Raw genomic sequence first — 7,697 nt, 5'->3', positions numbered from 1 at the left:
TCTTGAGGGCGCACATCACTGCTCCCAACTCCAGATCGTGGGTGGGATACCTCATCTCATGAGGCTTCAGCTGCCTCGATGCATACGTTATCACGTGTCCTCTCGACATCAGCACCATACCTAATCCCGATATCGATGCATCGTAGTACACCACAAAATCCTCCATCCCCTCTGGAAGGACTAACACCGGGGCTTCGCATAATCTCTGGCGAAGTGTCTCGAATGAGGCCTGCTGCTCAGGACCCCAACTAAAATCCACGCCCTTCCGGGTCAACCTGGTGAGAGGAACGACGATCTTGGAGAAATCCCTGATAAATCTCCGATAGTAGCCGGACAATCCCAGGAAACTCTTGATCTCGGTGGGGGATTTCGGCACCTCCCATGTAATAACCCCCTCAATCTTGGCCGGATCGACCAATATCCCATTTTGGTTAACAAGGTGTCCCAAGAACTGGACCTCTCGTAACCAAAAAGCACACTTGGAGAATTTGGCGAAAAGCCTCACTGACCTCAATACTCTGAGAATCTCTCTTAGATGCTCCTCATGCTGCTCTCTAGATCTAGAATATACCAGAATATCGTCGATGAACACAATCACTGACGGATCCAAAATCGGCCTGTCCACCCAGTTCATGAGATCCATAAATGATGCCTGTGCATTGGTGAGCCCAAAAGGCATCACCACGAACTCGTAATGCCTATAACGAGTCCTGAACGCTGTCTTCTGGATATCTTCATCCCTCACCCTCATCTGATAATATCCAGACCTCAGATCTATCTTGGAGAACGAAGACGTTCCCTGCAACTGATCGAACAGGTCATCAATCCTCGGCAATGGATAACGGTTCTTGACTGTCAACTTGTTCAACTCCCAGTAATCAATCCACATCCGGTGTGAACCATCCTTTTTCTTGACAAAAAGGATCGGTGCTTTCCACAGTGAGCTATTCGGTCTAATAAATCCCTTCCCCATCAGCTCATGAAGCTGCGAGGATGACTCCTTCATCTCTTGTGGCGCAAGGCGATAAGGCGCCTTGGCGATAGGCGCTACCCCTGGGATCAAATCGATGCGGAACTCCACCTGCCTCTCGGGAGGCACACCCAGCAACTCCTCGGGAAAAACATCCGGGAACTCACGCACTATCGGAACATCATCAATCGATCTCGGCCTCTCCTCGACTACTCGAGTATCCATCACATAGGCTACAAACCTACTGCAGCCCTACTATAAACTCTGCCTCACTCTGGCAGCCAAACAAAATGCTGACCCATGTCGGGTACCCTCACCGTGCACCGTAAGTACTCCCCCACTAGTATCGTCACCATCTGTCGCTCGCAGTCTATAACAGCCCCAAATCAGCTCAACCAATCCATGCCCACTATGACACACACATCCCCCATCGCAATCGGGACCAGATCTATCGAGAACTCAACACCGAAGATCTCGAGTACACAACCTCGAATCACATTCGTAGCATACACCACTCGTTCGTCAGCTATGGAAACCCGTAGCAGTCGACACAACGCCTCCCGCTAGATACTGATGTACTAACCAAACGCTAGAGACACAAATGACCGACTCGCACCCGAGTCAAATAACACCGAAGCAGGTACAAAACTCAAAAGAAAAGTACCTACGCATATCATAAAATAAGCAGAATACTTCAAACTCAGCATAAATAAATGAATGAATACATACCAGTCACGACATCGGGCGCTGTGCGGACCTCCTTCGCTATCAACTGGATGGCTCTCCCGCGAGCCTTCGGTGCCTCGGCCTTCACCGGCCGAACCTCGGTAGCTCGGGCAGCAGGTGCAGATCCATGTGCCAATCCTTGCAGCAACTATGGGCACTCGGCCTTCCGATGGCCGGACTGGTTGCAATGAAAGCAAACCGTGAATCCCTTGGGACAATCCCTCGCATAATGCCCCTCCTTCCCACACTTGTAACACACCCTAACTCTGCACTCCCCATCATGGCTCTTGCCGCACTTCCCACAAGTGCGACCCTTCAGACCCCCAAATCTCGAATCAGCGGGCTTTGCCCGCTTGGCTGTCGGCTGCGCCTATGCCGGTCGCATGTCCCTCCTCTGAGACTCGACCTCCTCGATAACCTGAGCCTCCAGCTCAATGGAGACCATTTGCTCATAAAGTCTAGGCCAATGTAGACCATTTTCTCATAAAGTCTCCACCTTGGGACCAAAAACCCTAAAAATTGGTCCAAAAAGCACAAATCAGAAATGACAAGGAAAACTTTGAGCTGTTTACCTTTGAACGAAGCTCCAACCTCTATAGAACTCGGATCTACTCTTGTCCACCAATTTCTAGCTCCTAAAATGGCCTCCTCTTCTCTTTCACCACCTTGAAATGGCACTTTGAAGCTTAGAACACAAGCACACAAGCTCGGAACGAAGGGTAGCTCTCTATTAGGGTTTCACTCTCTGAAATGGTGGCTGCGGATAAGGCCTTAGCATTCCTTTTATAGTGTACAAGCCAGAAATTAGGGTTTGCATCTGGGCCCGCTACGCCCAGCGCAACCCTAGGTGCGCCCATCGTACCTAGGCGAGTCTGCGTCCAACTTAAGCGCATGAGTACGTGCAACGTACTCTTCAGTATGCACAACGTACTCATTTGCCTTAATGTTTCTTTTAAGGGTTTATCTTGACAACTTGGAAAAAGGAGAAGGGTTTAAGAGACGCACCTGAATTCGGGAGGTTATAGAAAGTCCTGAATACCCTTTAGTCACTTGTCATGCCAACTCTTACTCTTATCTTTGTATATCAATGAATTTGTGTTGGCTTCATTTCTAAGTTCTTCAAGGGCATTCATTTGCATTAACTGGTTGGTATGATGTTCGGCCAACTCAAAATTACACATCTTTAATGCCCAATACGCTTTATGCTCTATTTTAACTAGCAAATGACAATTCTTTCCATAAAATAACCTATATGGTGTAGTACCAATAGGCGTTATGAAAGCTGTTCGAAAAGCCCAAAGTGCATCATCAATTTTATCCAACCACTCCTTTTTATTTCCTCTAACCAATCTCTCCAAAATCCTTTTTAATGCCCGATTTGTCACTTCAGTTTGTCCACTTGTTTGTGGATGATAGGATGTCGAGAACGTATGGTGTACCCTATATCATTTCAACACTTTAGCTAATTGATCAATTACAAAGTGAGTGCCCCGGTCACTAATAAGAGCTTTAGGAACTCTAAACCTTGAAAATAACTTTTTGAGAAATCACACCACCACTCGAGCATCATTAGTAGGTAATGCTTGTGCCTCCGCCCATTTAGATACGTAGTCAACTGCCACCAAGATATATTTATTCCCTTTTGTCATTGGTAAAGGTCCTATAAAGTCAATCCCCCAAACATGAAATATTTCACAAACTTGAATATTATGTTGGAGCATCTTGTTTTGGGATGATATGTTCCCCGCTCATTGGGATGAATCACATTCTTTGACATATTGGGCAGCATATTTAAAAATTGTAAGCCAATAGAACCCAATATCAATAATCTTTTTAGCCGTATAATGTGCTCCGTGATGTCCCCCAGTAGGCCCAGTATGGCAATGTTCCAAGATCTCCCAACTTTCTTTCCTGAACACACATCTTCGTATCATCCCGTCTGCGCAACTTCGGAAAAGGTATGGCTCGTCCCAAAAGTAGTACTTGATTTCTGAAAAGAATTTCTTCTTTTGTTTGCGGGTTAAGTCTTTTAGAATGTATTCAGTTGCTAAGTAATTAGCTATATCTGCAAACCATGGCACCTCTCCTGCTATTACCAAAAGATACACATCGGGAAAATCATCTCCAATCTTGTGTTCCTCCAATTCCTCCAAATGTGGGTTCTCTAATCTTGATAAATGGTCAGTAGCTATGTTCTCCATTTCCTTTTTATCTCTTATTTCAATATCAAATTCTTGTAAAAGTAGGACCCAACGTATCAATCTTGGCTTAGCATCTTGTTTAGCAAAAAGATACTTAAGGACAGAATGATCGGTAAAAACTATTGTCTTGGATAATACCAAATATGGTCGGAATTCATCAAAATCATATACCACCGCTAGCAGCTTCTTCTCGGTAGTAGTGTAGTTCTCTTGAGTTGGGTTCAAAGTTTTTCTTGCATATTAAATAGGTTGAAAATGTTTATCAAACCTTAGCCCTAAAACAACTCCCACCATATAGTCACTAGCATTACCCATCAGCTCGAAAGGAAGATTCCAAATTGGGGCTATCATGGTAGGAGTAGTGGTCAATCTTTCCTTTGATAAATGAATTGCTTCATGACATTCTTTAGAGAAATCGAATGGAGCATCTTTCAAGAGTAGTTGAGTCAAAGGCCTAGTGATCTTTAAGAAGTCTTTAATGAAGCGATGATAAAATCCCGCATGGCCAAGAAAACTCCTTACCCCTTTTACATTTGTTGGAGGGGGTAACTTAGCTATTGTGTCTACTTTTGCTCTGTCCACTTCTATCCCCTTCCTTGAAACTTTGTGTCCCAACACAATTCCACCTTTTACCATGAAGTGGCACTTTTCCCAATTAAGGACAAGGTTGGTCTTCTCAAATCTAGCTAGCATCAAATCCAAATTGGATAAACAATCTTCAAAAGATGATCCGAAAACCAAGAAGTCATCCATAAAAACCTCCATAAATTTTTCGATCATGCCGGGAAAGATGGCCATCATGCACCTTTGGAAAGTAGTTGGTGCATTGCATAACCCAAAAGACATGCGTCTATTGGCAAATGTCCCACTTGGTCATGTAAAAGTAGTATTCTCTTGGTCTTGTGGGTTGATTGGAATTTGAAAATACCTCAAAAAGCCATCAAGAAAACAATAATATAGATGACCGGAGAGCCTTTCTAGCATTTGATCGATAAATGGCAATGGAAAGTGATCCTTGCATGTAGCATCATTTAGTTTTCTGTAGTCGATGCAAACGCGCCACCCGGTTAGTGTTCTTGTTGGAATTAACTCATTGTCCCTATTGGTAACCAACATCAACCCTCCTTTCTTTGGTACCACTTGCACCGGATGTACCCATGGACTATCGGAGATTGAGTAAATGATCCTAACATCTAGTAATTTAACCACCTCCTTTTTCACAACTTCTTGCATGTTTGGGTTAATTCTTCTTTGGCGTTTAACTATAGGTTTAGCTCCATCTTCTAAGTTAATCTTGTGAGAACAATAAGCTGGACTAATCCCCTTGATATCGGTTATCTTCCATGCTATGGCACCTTGCCTCTTCTTTAGTACTCCCACAAGGCTTTCTTTTTCATGTTTGGCTAGATCAGCATCTATAATTATTGGTTTTTCTTGGCCATCTTCAATAAATGCATACTCCAAGTGATCCGGTAGAGCTTTAAATTCAGTTTTTGTGTTCTGAACGGTGAGCACGTCGAGTCTAGTGAGGGGACTCGTCGAGTCGGTACATGCTACTCGGCGAGTCAGGCTTTCTGAACTTCTGATTAGATCATTATATTCAGCTTTCTCGAGCAGTCTCTCTATCTCCATCAGGTCTCTTTCAACATCAAATTCTTCTTCAAAGGTGATGGTGGACTTATTTGGTCCATCTTCTTTCCATTCCTCCATTAACTCTTCCAACATATTAACCAAGAATGCCGTGTCATCACTACTCCTTACATGCTTCATGGCTTGATCAGCTCCAAACGTAATTGATTCATCCCCCACCCGAAGAGTAATTTTGGAATCTGGCATGTCAACTATTGCACTCGTGGTGTTGAGGCAAGGTCTTCCAAGTATGATCAGGACTTGAGGGTCCGCTTCCATGTCTAGTACTATGAAGTTCGCAGGGAACACAAACTTATCAACTTTCACTAATAGATCTTCGCATATTCCCCTTGGGAATGTGACCATTTTATTTACTAAGTGAATTGCCATGCGAATTGGTCTTGGCTCTGGAAGATCTAATTTCTTGAAGAATGAGTACAACATGAGATTTACACTTGCCTCCGAATCAGCCAATTCATAAATAGTAGCTAAGTTTCCGAATTGACAAGGCAAGGTTATGCTTCCTGGATCACCCTTCTTCTTAGGTAAATTGTTCAATATGGCAACTGAACAATTCTCATTTAGGACCACTTTCTTCACCACTTCCATCTTCTCTCTATTAGTTAGAAGCTCTTTGAGGAATTTGTCATATTTTTGCATTTGTGCAACCGCCTCGATGAATGGCATATTAATTTGGATAGCCTTTATATTTTCCAGAAATTTTTTGGTAGTCAACATCATTCTTTTCTTGTCTAGCTTGAGCTGGAAATGGAAGTGGATGCTGATATGGCATAATAGGAGGCTTGTTTTTCTGTTCAGGTAGGGGACTCGTCGAGTCCGTAACTTCAACTCGGCGCGTCGGGTCGGGAAATTTCGATTCTTCAGTTTCCGCTTCTTCCTCTTGCACAAACTTAGGATCTTCTTTCTGAATAGGGGCCAAAGTATTTATAATCTTCCCACTCTTAGTTGTAAAAATATTTATATGTGCGCTTTTTGGGTTACTTTCGGTATTACTAGGAAGTCCACCCGGTCGTCTTTCATTCACATGTTGTGCAAGTTGTCCCAACTACTTTTCTATGTTGAGAATTGGTGCTTGTTGATTCCTAAGCAGAGCTTGTTGATCTTTCATCATAATTTGGTGTTCTCTCAACATGTTTTGTTGATCATTTATCATAACATCAGTATCATTATGCCTTTTCTCGGACACGGCTATGAATCTTGTAAGCATGTCTTCCAAGTCTGATTTCTTTTCACGCACCGATTCCTCCTTTTGATAAAATCCTCTTTCTTTTTTGCTGATACTTTTCTTCCCTTGTCATTTTGTACTCATCATATGGTAGCCATTCTTTCTTGGGTTTTCGCCAATTGTCATCATACCTATCACCACTTGAATAGTACACTTGTACTTTCCGGTTCCCGTTCTCGTCAAGGTCACAATCTTTAGTAATGTGAGGCCTTCTATAGTTTTCCTATCCCACTCTAATGGCATGGATGGATTGGTCCATCTTAGTCATTCTTCGATCTATGGTTTCTACTTTTGCCATCATTGCTTCCATGTCATTAGTAATAGAATTCACTGCCCCTCGAGTTAAGTCATTCCTTGGGTTATGATATTCTCTAGAGTGCTTAGAGAATTCTTCAATTAGCTCTTTTATGACCGGGGGTGGCTTCTTTGTGAGAGGTCCTTGCAAATCAAGGAGCAGCCTAGTTGTTACATTTACTCCATCATAGAAAATGGAGACTTCATGTTGACTGTTTAGATCATGTTGTGGACAGTTCGTTAGTAAGCCTTTGCATCTTTCCCTTGCCTCATAAAGTGACTCTCCAGCTTGTTGTTCAAAATTGGCTATGGCTTTCTTCAAATTGGCTATCTTTGAGGGAGGGCAAAATTGATCTATAAATTCTTCTTTCATTTTAGCCCAAGTAGTGATGGATCCTGGAGGGAGTGATGTCAGCCAATCTTTCACGGCCCCCTTAAATGTGACCGATAGCATATGAAGTAAAAAAGTGTCGCGAGGTACATTAGGAACATTGAAGTAGTCGGCTACGCCGTTGACCTCGTCTAGATTCTTGTATGCGTCTTCGTGATCCTTCAGTGGGATCTCCTTAAGTTGAGCAAGTATGTGGCCTTTAAGTTCAAAGGTGGCAGTTTCAGGAATTGTGGGTTCCAC

At 43.2% G+C, this 7,697-nt stretch overlaps 1 non-coding gene across 1 annotated transcript; it reads left to right on the top strand.

Moving 5' to 3' along the window:
* The first annotated feature begins 7,284 nt into the window (after window positions 1–7,284).
* LOC111883342 (small nucleolar RNA R71) lies at window positions 7,285–7,391 on the top strand. Its single transcript, XR_002847413.1, has one exon. It is a non-coding gene; the product is annotated as a small nucleolar RNA R71 (small nucleolar RNA).
* Window positions 7,392–7,697: the final 306 nt, after the last annotated feature.

This window comes from Lactuca sativa, chromosome 3 (genome assembly GCF_002870075.4).
Source record: "Lactuca sativa cultivar Salinas chromosome 3, Lsat_Salinas_v11, whole genome shotgun sequence".
NCBI lineage: Eukaryota > Viridiplantae > Streptophyta > Magnoliopsida > Asterales > Asteraceae > Lactuca > Lactuca sativa.
Note: the sequence above shows the minus strand (reverse complement) of the source record. Positions and strands in the feature narration are given on the sequence as shown.